Source organism: Arachis ipaensis, chromosome B10, assembly GCF_059453495.1.
Source record: "Arachis ipaensis isolate K30076 ecotype BB chromosome B10, ASM5945349v1, whole genome shotgun sequence".
NCBI classification, from domain to species: Eukaryota; Viridiplantae; Streptophyta; class Magnoliopsida; order Fabales; family Fabaceae; genus Arachis; species Arachis ipaensis.
Genome location: NC_142435.1, coordinates 70,113,937 through 70,127,327, shown reverse-complemented (window position 1 = coordinate 70,127,327; position 13,391 = coordinate 70,113,937). Strand labels below are relative to the sequence as shown.

The 13,391-nt window shown below is 38.7% G+C and overlaps 1 pseudogene; it reads left to right on the top strand.

The window, feature by feature from the left end:
- LOC148580340 (uncharacterized) overlaps positions 1-6,780 on the top strand; it is a 55,640-nt pseudogene extending 48,860 nt beyond the window's left edge.
- The last annotated feature ends 6,611 nt before the right edge of the window (positions 6,781-13,391 follow it).

Genomic DNA, 13,391 nt, shown 5'->3' with positions numbered 1-13,391 from the left:
ACACTATGAATGCATGATATTTTCGAAAAAATGCAAGATGCATATGCAAGTGACGCCAAACTTATGATATGACTCAAGACTCAAACAAGAAACAGAAAATATTTTTGATTTTTATGATTTTCTAAATTTTTTTGGATTTTTTTCGAAAAGTTATTGAAAAGGGAAAATAAGGATTCCAAAATTTTTAATATGAATTCCAGGAATCTTATGCTCTAAAGCTCCAATCAAAGGGTCAGGCATGGCTTAATAGCAGCCAAGCATTAGTATGTAACTCAGACATGACACGCCTGACATTCCTTACATTCAACAGCCAATTGGCTAAGAAAGATAAAGAAGCTCTTCTCTTGAGTATAAGAATTGAGACATGGCTTTACAGCCAGCCAGGCTTCAACATGCTCCATGAAACACTAGAATTCATTCTTAAAAATTTTGAAAGGAAAATATATTTTTGAAAACATTTTTATTTTAAAAATTTTTTTTTTCGAAAACAAAGGAAGAATTTTTGAAAGATTTTTGAAAATTTTTTTGAAAACAAGACAAAAAGAAAATTACCTAATCTGAGCAACAAAATGATCCGTCAGTTGTCCAAATTCAAACAATCCCCGGCAACGGCGCCAAAAACTTGGTGCACGAAATTGTGATCTCCAGGCTCAAACAAATCCTGATAATGGCTCCAAAGCTTGGTGCTCTGATCTTAATTCATAATTGTCACAACTTCGATACAACTAACCAGCAAGTGCACTGGGTCGTCCAAGTAATACCTTACGTGAGTAAGGGTCGAATCCCACGGAGATTGTTGGTATGAAGCAAGCTATGGTCACCTTGTAAATCTCAGTCAGGCAGATATAAAGTGATAATGATGTTTTTGAATATTATATAATAAAATAGGGATAGAGATACTTATGTAAATCATTGGTAGGAATTTCAGATAAGCGAATGGAGATGCTTTTCGTTCCTCTGAACCTCTGCTTTCCTGCTATCTTCATCCAATTAGTCTCACTCCTTTCCATGGCTGGCTTTATGTGATACATCACCACTGTCAATGGCTACTTTCGGTCATCTCTCGGGAAAATGATCCAATGCCCTGTCACGGCATGGCTAATCGTCTGGAGGCATCACCCTTGCCAATGGCTTCATCTTATCCTCTCAGTGAATCATATGCTCACGCACCCTGTCACGGCACGGCTATTCATCTATCGGTTCTCGATCATGCTGGAATAGGATTTACTATCCTTTTGCGTTTGTCACTAACGCCCTGCAATCGCGAGTTAGGAGCTCGTCACAGTCATTCAATCATTGAATCCTACTCGGAATACCACAGACAAGGTTTAGACTTTCCGGATTCTCTTGAATGCCGCCATCATTCTAGCTTACGCCACGAAGATTCCGGTTAAGAGATCTAAGAGATATTCATTCTAGCTTAATTCATGTAGAACGGAAGTGTTTGTCAGGCACGTGTTCATAGGGGAGATGGTGATGAGCGTCACACATAATCATCACCTTCATCACGTTCTTGGGTGCGAATGGATATCTTAGAAGCGAAATAAGATGAATTGAATAGAAAACAGTAGTACTTGCATTAATCTTTGAGGAACAGCAGAGCTCCACACCTTAATCTATGGAGTGTAGAAACTCTACCATTAAAATTACATAAGTGAAGGTCCAGGCATGGCCGAGATGGCCAGCCCCCTAAAACGTGATCAAAGGATCATAAGGTAATCCAAAGATGCCTAATACAATAGTAAGAGGTCCTATTTATATTAAACTAGCTACTAGGGTTTACATGAGTAAGTATTTGATGTATAAATCCACTTTCGGGGCCCACTTGGTGTGTGTTTGGGCTGAGCTTAAGTGTAGCACGTGCAGAGGCCATTTGTGGAGTTGAACGCCAGTTTTTGTGCCAGTTTGGGCGTTCAACTCTGGTTTTGGATCCTTTTCTGGCGCTGGACGCCAGATTTGGGCAGAGAGCTGGCGTTGAACGCCAGTTTACGTCGTCTATTCTTGGCCAAAGTATAGACTATTATATATTTCTGGAAAGCCCTGGATGTCTACTTTCCAACGCAATTGGAAGCGCGCCATTTCGAGTTCTGTAGCTCCAGAAAATCTACTTTGAGTGCAGGGAGGTCAGAATCCAACAGCATCAGCAGTCCTTCTTCAACCTCTGAATCTGATTTTTGCTCAAGTCCCTCAATTTCAGCCAGAAAATACCTGAAATCACAGAAAAACACACAAACTCATAGTAAAGTCCAGAAATGTGAATTTAACATAAAATCTATTAAAAACATCCCTAAAAGTAACTAGATCCTACTAAAAACATACTAAAAACAATGTCAAAAAGCGTATAAATTATCCGCTCATCATTTTCGCAAAAATTATTTCCTATGTATGTATGTATGTTGTGATGGATGCAATTTCAAAAATTTCTAGTTCTTTTCCCAATTTCCACTATCCAAAATCATCATGGATATTTAGGACAAAATTGAACTAGGTTCTATACTAAGACACAAACAAATAAGACACAAAAATTGAAAACACCAAACTTAAATTTAAAAATTAAGGAAAAAAATTTAAAATAAAATTTAGCTGAATTTTCGAAAACTAAAGAACAAAAAAATAAAAATCAAAAAGCTAAAAATGCCTAATCTAAGAAAGCAGACAACTGGTAGTTGTCAATCACAGTCAATCTCCGAAAACGACGCCAAAAACTTGATGTGGATTTTTGAATACTTACAAACTAACCGGCAAGTACATCGGGTCGTATCAAGTAATACCTCAGGTGAGTGAGGGTCGATCCCACGTGGATTGATGGACTGAACAACAATGGTCGAATGATCCACTTAGTCAGGCAAGTAGAAAGTGATGTTTTGGAATTCAAAAGCATTAAACAGTAAATTAAAGAGTAAAAAACACAAGTAATGAGAATAGTGAGAAATATATGAGAAACAGTTAAGCTATCAGAGATGTTTATTTTTTTAGATTAATTTTTTTACCAACTATTTTAATTATGCAAGATTCGTTGCACAGCAAACTGTAGTTGACTAAACTCTAATGTCTTAGTGATTTACTCTCCTTCAACCCAAATCAACTGCCAATGTCTTGGTCACTTAATTTAGATTAGAGGGTTAAGAGCAAATCTAGTTTATGGCCACAGAAACCCTAATTACCCAAAGCTAAATGGATTATATGTCACATATCCAGATTAGTTCAAGTAATTAGCAATTTAGGAGGAATTTGCTTTCAAGCTGTTGTTCAAGCGAGATAGCTCTGTCAAGAATCACAAGAACATATGTAGAGTAACGGTTATACTATTGTTCTACCCAGATTCATAAGATGAAGAGCGAAAGCAATCTTTGAAACTGAATCAATACATTAATTAAAATAGAAAAGTAATAGTCTTAATTTATAGAAATAAACAGAGCTCCTACCCTTAACCGAGGAGGTTTAGTAGCTCATGACTTACAGAGAAAACAAGGGTTCTGAAAATGAAACATGCGAAAGTGAGAAGATCCCCCTCTAAAGGGTGAATCTTTTCCCTTTTATATCTAACCTAATTTGATTTGAAATTAAAATAAAATAATAAATTCTAAACCTAAAAGATTTTGTTTGTAAATAAAAATTACAAAAATAAAACATAAGATAATAACTAAAAGCTAAATCCACTAAAGATGCTCCAAGAGTGGTGATTCGGTTCAGATTGCCTAGCGCTAAATGCCCAAAGGGGGTAGAAACGCTCGTGTCTTCACTGGTTGCTGGCGCTAAACGCCCAGCTGGCGTTTAGCACCCAAAGGGGCAGCTTCAATTCTTCTCCTTTTTGCTCAAAACTCTGCCAAATTGATCCGAATTTCACCTGAAATCATAAAAATACCAAAATAACTCAAAGTAGCATCGAAAGAGGATTTTAACACTAAAATATAGTTAAACTCACTAAATTCTAACTAAATTTAACTAGAAAATAACTGACAAATGGGTATAAAATATTCACGTATCAGCAACCACCCATTATAAGCTCAAGAACTCACAAGGTTGTTTGTTCTATCTCTCTTCTATGTTCCACAAAATAATTCAAGCAAGTCAAAATAATTTTTCGAACCAATTTAATGGAACGCCCTAAAAGAAAATTTTTGAAAATTTTTGTTGTTTTTGCCAAAATTATTTCCTATGTATGTATGTATATTGTGACGGATGCAATTTCATGATCCATCGAACTCTATACCAAAGAGGAGATTCTTAACCCCTTTTGAAATGTCTCCATCCCAACCAAACGGATTATGTGCTGAGGAAAATCCACGAGGGATGCTGCAGTCATCACTTGGGGGCAAGGCGTTGGCTCAAAAAGTTGTAAGAGCCAGTTGCTATTGGCCCACAATAACCCATGAGGCGATGAAGCTCATTAGATCATGTGCTAAGTGCCAAGAAAACGATGATTTCCACAAGACCCCTGCAGAGGAGCTATCACCCATTATGGCCTCCCGGCCATTTGCCATCTGAAGAATCAATCTCATGAGCCCTTTCCCAATTTCCCCCGGCTAGCTCAAATACCCCATAGTGGCCATCGACTACTCCACCAAGTGGATCGAAGCAGAGGCTGTAGCCACAATAACGGATGCCTGATATGGAAAGTCCTTTTGGAGATAGATAATTAATCATTTCAGCATCTTGGAAGTCATCATCTTCAATAACGACACTCAATTCGTCGACAAGAAATTACACGACTTCTTTGAAGGACTGGGGATCCAACAACACTTCTCCTCTATCGAACACCCCCAAGCCAACGGCCAGGTTGAGGCTGCCAACAAAGTAATCCTAAAAGGCATCAAGAAAAAGCTGAGCAAACAAAAGGAGATTGGCGGAAGAACTCAGTTCGGTCCTCTGGTCCTACCACACCACTCCACAGTCAGCAACGGGAAAAATGTCTTTTCCGTTAACCTTCGGCACGGAGGCCATAATTCCGGTAGAGATTGGAGAACCCAGCCCTAGGTTCCTTATTGGAGCCCTAAACCAAGAAGTGGAACTGGACTTGTGGGACAAAGTTTGAGAGCTGACTCACTGATAAACCTAATTTTGTGGTTTACTTATGTTGAATTTAATGAATTTTATCAACTTATCCCAAATTTATTCAATGAAATAGCATAGTTTTGTAAATTTCTCCTAATTTGCACTTAAGAGTAAAAAAAATGCTTTTTAGACCTTTAAATTCCTATATTTAATTCACTTTGATTCCACTCGATGTCTTGATGTATTTGTTCAATGATTTCAGGCTTAGGAGGCAATGATTGGATTGAAGAAGTGAAGAAAAAGCATGCGAAGTGAAGAAAAAATATGCAAAGTGGAGAATTGATGAAAAAATGAGGATTGTGAAAATCATAGCGACGCGCACGCTTGACACACGCGTATGCGTGACCAAGAAATTTCGCCAAGCGATGGGCACGCATCACCTACGCATACGCGTGACACTTGTCACGTGACCTCATTAAAGAAACACGCTGGGGGCGACTTCTGAGATCATCTAGGCCCAAATCCAACTCATTTCTGAAGCTATTTAATGCAGAATTCAAGAAAGAACAAGGGGAAAGCAATTAGGTAGCTTAGGAATCATGTTTTAGGGTAGTTTTCTAGAGAGTGAAGCTCCCTCTTCTCTCTAGAATTAGGGTTCTTAGTTTAAGTTTCTCTTTAATTTCACTTTTTAATTCTTATTTTAATGTAGTTCTCTTTACATTTTCATGCTTTAGTAGTTTAATTCTCTTACTTTCCTTTGTTAATTTCTCTTTTATGCTACTTTAGTCTCATGAACACTCTTGTTGATTTCCATTTCCTTTAATGAAATTGATGTCTTTTTATATTTCTTGTTGTTTGTTTGAGTTATTCTTGTTATTTTCTTGCCTTTGGTAGTAGTAGATTTTATTATTCGTGCAATTTATTATGCTTTTATTTTTTATGCACACCAATTATTTGATAAAATGCTTGGCTTAGGTTTAGAGTAGATTTTTTAGCATTCTTGGCTTGGAAAGAGAAACTGGGTAATCTTGAGTCATTAATACCCAATTTATGTTGGTGATCTAGAGTTGTTAGTTAATCTTGTTTCCATTGACATTACTTATGGATTGGGGTTAACTAGACATATTTGACGTTCTTCCAATGTAGAGATAACGTAATAGGATTTAGCTCTTGATAATTATTGTGTTATGATTAATGACTAGGATAGTAAACCTTGATTCTCAATCCTTACCATGAATGCCTCTTTAGTATTTGTTATCTTTAGTTGTTTGATTTGCTTTTATTGCCATTTAATTTCTTGCCTTTTTATCAACCCACCCCGTGAATCTCAACCAATAATTAAGTATTCGATTGCAATTCCTAGGGAGAACGACCCGGAAGCAATACTCTCGGTTATTTTTATTGGGTTGAATTTGTGACAACCAAAATTAAACTTTGATTGAAGGTTGTTTGTTGGTTTGGATCTATACTTGCAATGAAGAATTTCTTTTATTGAGAAGAAATTTCTAAACCCATGATAACCTCACGTTACTCACCTAAGGGAAATAGACCTCAAGCAGTGGCTGGCCCTCAGATACAACCGAGGTGTTAAGAAGAGGGCCTTTGAGGTATGTGACTTGCTCATTCGACATAATGATATAGAAACCCAAAAGTCCAGAGAAGGAAAGTAAGCTGCGAATTGAGAAGGACCCTACCGTATTCGGGGAGCGTATGACAAAGGGGCATACCAGCTGGAGTGACTTGATGGTTCCGTCATCCCCAGAACGTGCAATGTCATCAACCTGAAGAAATTCTACTCGTATGGAGTCTAACTTGTAAAAGGTTAAGCCTCTCTGTGAAACTTTGCCTTTTTCATCATTCAGTCGTTGTGCCACGGGTACTCTTTCCTCACCTTTCGGCCCACCAGGAGCCAAAAGGAAGGTTTTGACTAGGCCCAAATAATAAAAAACAATTTTATGTTATCACCCTTTATTTTTTAAGCACTTAAACCCATAAGAATACTTGCTTATTAGCATGCTTTGAAATTAAAAATAAATACGGTGCCCTAGGGCTGATCAACCCGGGAGCCATGGTCCAAACAAACCCTCAGCACAGATATACAAAGTTAAGGCAACATTTACGAAAAGAGGACCTATCAACACGGTCTCACAAAAAGTCAACCCACTAGGCACGAATCCAAAATACATAGCAAAATCCAAAGTACGTGGTAAATATTAAAATAAAAAGAGGAGGAAATAGCTACGCCCTCTTTTTGACGTTAAGGTCCACAATCTGGCCATCCCGAATTGTGTTGAAAGTGCCGATATGGGAAACGTCGAAGTTAGGAGTAAGAAGAGTTACCTGCAATTTCAAAGACTCCTCAGTGGCAGAGATAGCCTTGCTCGCATTCCACACGATTTCTTTGTTTCTTTTCTTTAAGGTATCCGCCAAAACCTCGGTGGCTTACATCTTCTCAGCCTCCTCCGCCCGACTCTCCGCCTTCACGATCTCCACCCTTAGCAGCATCTCCAGATCACTAAGGCGCTGAACTTGACTACTGGCTTCCTGAGCCGACTTCTCCACGTTAACTTTGTCCTCTTCAGTTGATTCCTTCTCCTGGCGGGCCATCACCAGGTCCACTTGCACCTGGCGAAGCGTGCCATCCAAGACACGAGATTGCCCCAGGATTGTTTCCGTCTTGCACACCACAGCAGCTGAACGCAGTAGGGAGCGATAAACCTATTTCGTCTGAGTAGCCAAGTTACAGTCAGCAAAGTATTCTTTTGTCCTAGGGAGGAATTTCTCATCAATAAAAGCAAGAGCATCGAAGGATTTCTCCATCACAGAAGGGACGACGGCCCATATTCCCTTCTCGCTAGGCATCAGCTTCCTTTTCTTCCAAGGAGAGGGGGGCAAGATCTCATGAATATCATCTCTGGGTCAAGCCTCCTTAGCAACCTCGCGATGCTCCGCAGCATTAGCACCCAGAACAATACCCAAAGCAATGGCCCCTTCGGCTTGGGGTTGCTCCTCCTCCTCATCCTCATCCTCAATAATGAAGACAACCATCAAATTTCCCATAGTAGTAAGACCACCTACCATATCAACTGCAAAAACAAAAACTCATAATCCAATGAAAACAAAGGTAGTAAAAAAAGACAAAAATAGAAGGCAAAGCACCTACCCATATAATCACGACTAGCATCCCGGTCACTCATCACGTGACGAGCATTCAACGAACTATTCCCAAAGTTGGCCTTCAACACCTCAACAATATTTTTTTCCCAAATCAAACCCTCGTACGTTACCTTTACGAGGTAGTCGGCCGCCGCCTCATATTTCCAATAGGTAGGGAACCTACGCTCTCCCTCCAGGGTCAGCCAAAAAGGGTGATTACCCCTAGCTGGCTATGCCTTTAAAGTACTACTCCTTGAACCCATGAAAGGAGTCCTCAAAAAGGTCAATGATCTTCTGACCCTGCACAGTCCAGAAGGACATGCACCCCTTTTTTAATTTATCCTCCCGATAAGGGACGGTCAAGAGGAAGAAATACAAGAAGACCTCTACCATGGCAGGGATCTTTAGGTACTCGCATACGAGTTCAAAGCCTCTAATAGCAGCCTAACTATTAGGGTGGAGTTGTGATGAGGCAACGCTGCACCGATTTAGGAGCCCGATGATGATGTCAAAGAATAAAAAGTGAATCCCAAAAACGTCAAACATGGGTTTGTAGACCCATATCCAGTAGCGAACTCGGGGATTATCTAGGTTAATATAATAGACCCACTCTTTAAGATCGAGAAGGGAAAGCTCATAATGCTTCGATGCTGCACCTGTGCTGCAGATGGCGTCGGCGTCCCGAAGTTCCTGGATGTCCCCTTCAGTGAGACGTGAGGGGTTCCCCACCATCTCTGTATTACACGAAAAATACATCCAGGGTACACCCCCCACCAGAAAGATAAGTCCCTGCTGAGGCTCGGCCCTCGTCCGCGCCATACCTACAAATGGGGGCACCACCACCACGGTGAGCCTACAAACTATAACCAAAACGTGAAGGCAAAAACATGAGGAAAGTAAATAAAAGGAAGATGGCCTAAACCCTAGGCTAAAAAGGCAGTGGCGCCCCCACTAAAACTACCAAACGCCACCGCGACAGCAGAATCGTGCCATCATCCACTATAGTAAAGTAAATGATGGAGCAGAGAATGCAAGACTTACTTGAACAATGACGATGATGATGAATAGCGGATGACACAGAAGCTACCCAAACTAGTCCTAGCAGCGGCCAGAGCAGGGCTTGAAATAGAGAAAATAGCTAAGAAAATGATGAATAATGGCAATTAAGAAGGATCAAAACTAGAAAATGAGGGAAACAAAAAAATTGAAACAAAGTTTTAAATGAGGACGTCTCAAAGAGCATGAACTAAAAGGATCGAAGATGTATGGCCCCACGGCAATAAATGCCCCTCCCATTAGGCTAACATGACGTCTCAAAAGTTGTGGGCATGATCCCCACGATCAGAAACTTTTGGAAACCATTCGTTTTTACCACCTCTGGAATATGGAAACCTTACGATGCTATTAAATCCAAGCACGTCACATTTGAGGGGCACTGTTTCGGACCCGAGTTTCGAAATCAGCATCCCATCAACGGGTACACTTCAGACCCAATCCACCAGGGTCCAATACTCGAACTTGGCTCAGCCTAAGAAGTCCACTCGTGCCATCTTTGGCATTTAGTATCACAAATACGTATCGTATCTTTTCGATTCGAGGAGCATATGAGTATTATATATGAGGAGCCATGACACCCTCAGAGGTAAGCACAACAACCCTAATTCTCAACCTCATAGACACTTTTTTGATGTTAGCATCGAAGTGTATTTGCAGGTCAACCCCTTCCATCTATCACCCACCATCGCAGAGAGCCGTCACAATCACTCGCTCATCACCAGGTCACGGGTCCCATCGAATTAGGTCAGACCTGAAACTGTTATGGATCTTGATTATAGAGGGAGAAGAATAGTACATTGGGGTCATGTATGGTGACGACTGATGAACACTCATAATTGAAATCTACCCCATCGAATTTAACCTTTGTCATCTCCGTATCTTTCTATTTCCTATTTATTATTGTTGTTGTTGTTGTTGTTGTTGTTGTTGTTCCAATCCACTCGTAGAAATGTAAAACGGACACTTGTTTGTAACAAATGACAAAAACAATATTGTCAAAATCCTATGATGCCTGGATACTTTGCTTGGTTGTCGTGTCCGTATGTCAGACACATTTTAGACACGACACTCATCGACATTTGTCTGACAAGCGTGACTACAGTATTCAACCATGTCTTAATAAAAAGTAAAAAAATTATTCACCGGACACTGTTGGACACACCTAAATATCATCACGTGTCAGCGTGTTCAACCTTATTCTTAAGGTGTATTCTTGAAATAAATTTAGAAATAGTATATATTATTATTTATTAAAATAAAAAATATTTTAAATACTTTATATAATTAAATAAGATATTAAAAATAATTAAAAAAATTAATTTATATTTTAATATCAATAAAATATCAAAATTTCACTACAATTTAATTAAAAAATACTTTATATTTTATATACATATGCGTATCCTTACGTCTTATAAAATTTTAAAATTTTTGTCGACATATCCCGTATCCATGTCAATGTCTATACATTATATTTAAAATTCTATTATAATACCTGAAATCCTGACACCTTAATGTTAGGTGGTCGCGGCCGCCACTTACCACTGCCCCTGCGCTTGCCTTTGCCCTGGTTGCAGTAGCAGTTCCGTCATTTGCAGTGAAAATATTATAAAATTAATAATAATTCATTATTCTTTTCTTCTTTCAGACCTTATTCAATTCATTTTTTGTTACTAATTTTATATAGATTCTAACGTGATTTTTAGCCTAATCGACCCTTGGCTAGGCTCATTCCATTTGGACTCCAGTGGAGAAATATTAAAATGTTTGACTTAGGTATTTGGATCTAACATTGACCTGACTAATCTTTATTTTACTTGTAAGCAATTTTTGGAGCTTTCTTTGGTGAGGTATCTTCTAGACATTAAAGAATCAAAAAGTAAAAAAAAAAATTAATAAAAAATAAAAGAACCGATTCACAAAATCACCACATACCAAAATCATGCTTTCACATATCTCGAAGTCATCCCTCCACATAATGAATTAATGATATATGGAGCTTTGTGGGAACTACACTACGTTTCTTGAGGTCGTCCCTCTCATACAACCTCCGTCCCTAGGTCTTATTATTATTATTCTTATTATTATTATTATTATTATATGTCACTCTCAATTTTATTTTTCTTTTATTATTACGCTTATTATAATCATCATCATCATCATATGAACAAAAATTATTTAATTTTTTATATCAATCTCCTTTGTTATTAACATTTTTATGTTTTTGAAGCTTTTTAATTTTTTTTTTGTCTTAACTTTTCAAGAATTTATGCATATGAAAACGTAGAAGTAAAGTTATAGAGGGCATGGGTAATGTTATTGGATAATAGATAGTAATCGAGTCTGAACTTTTTGTTTGGGTGAATTATGGGTGTGGCCCATATGACAAGGTTAAAAAAAAATCATTCATCAATTAGCTAAAAAAATTAATCATTATAGGGTTGGTCCAACCAGACTGGTGCACGAAACTGACTCCGCAAGTTTCGCATAGATAGACCAACAAGTGCACCGGGTCGTCCAAGTAATACTTCAGGTGAGTGAGGGTCAATTCCACGGAGATTGTTGGTTTGAGCAAGCAATGGTTACCTTGCAGATCTTAGTCAAACGGATAGAAAATATAATTGTCACGAGAAAACGCAAAAAACAGATAAATAAATAAAACGTTACTAGATAGGTGTGAAATCAATGGTATGAGAATGGTTGAGGCTTCAGATATGCTTCTTCCTTTTGCATCAACTTTTCTCACCATCTACTCCAACTTCTGATTGATTCTTTCCACCGCAGGCTGTAAATGATTAATGTCGGGTCAGCGATTATTAATCTCCTCTGCTTCAGATCAAACGTCAGGTCAGCGGTCATCCAATCTGAACGAGGGTGAAGCTCTAGCAGTCCATTCCCTTGGTGATCCTACTCAAAATGCCATAGACAAGGTCGGATCTTCTGGATAAGAAAATGCTGCTCCTTTGGTTCTAGCCTATACCACAAAGGCCCTAATCGTCCCATACCTCGGTTGAACTGATGTCTCGAGAAGTCCTCAACAAAGACATGGATTAGCCGTCTAAGAGATGTATAATCAAGCTTGTGTTCAATACTATCCCGTCAAGGACTCGCAAGAACCCATGTGAATAAGGATGACGGTCAAGTTACACTCCCAATCCATTAGGATGAAGAACGAAGATACATCTTAGAATAGAATCAAGCATAGATTGAAATAAAATAGTGATATTATTAATTCATAAGAATCAGTAGAGCTCCTAACCTTAACCTAGGAGGTTAGTCACTCATATTGTACATAGAATAATGTTCGAATGTAAAAGTGGGGGAACAAGATTGGCGAAACCCCTAAACAAGGGTGATCTTCTCCTATATATACTAATATGCTAACTAAGAATTATAGAATTACGATAAACTAGTCTTGTAGTGCGAAAATCCACTTTCCGGGTCCACTTGGTGAGTGTTTGGGCTGAGCTTGAGTGAAGCCACAAGCTAGTGCTCCCTTTTGGGCGTCCAACACCAGCTTTGGACTCCTAAATGGGCATTGGACGCCAGCTACCCCCCTTTTGGGAGTTGGACGCTAGGGATGAGACTGGTGACTGGCGTTGAACGCCAGTTTTGGGCCTTCAATTTTAAAGCAAAGTATGAACTATTATATATTTCAGGAATGCGCTGGATGTTAGCTTTCCATAGCCATTGAGAGCACGCTATTTGGACTTCTGTAGCTCCAGAAATTCTCCTTCGAGTGCATGGAGGTCAGATTCTGATAGCATCTGCAGTCCTTTCTATGTCTTTGAATCAGACTTTGCTAAAACTCCTCATTTTCAGCCAGAAAATACCTGAAATCATCATAAAACACACAAAATCAAAGTAGAATCCAAAAATATGAATTTTGCACTAAAACCTATGAAAATATAATAAAACTAAAACAAAACATAATGAAAACTATACGAAAATGATGCCAAAAAGCGTATAAAATATCTGCTCTTCAAAATACCAAACTTAAACTGTTGCTTGTCCCCAAGCAACCAAAAACAAGTAGGATTAAAAAGAAATGGAAGGATACAATAAATCTCAGAGTTCTCAATGAAGCTCAGTTTCAATTAGATGAGCGGGACTAGTATCTATTCACTTCTGAATAGTTTTGGCATCTCACTTTCCTTTGAAGCTCAGAATAGTTGGCATCTTTA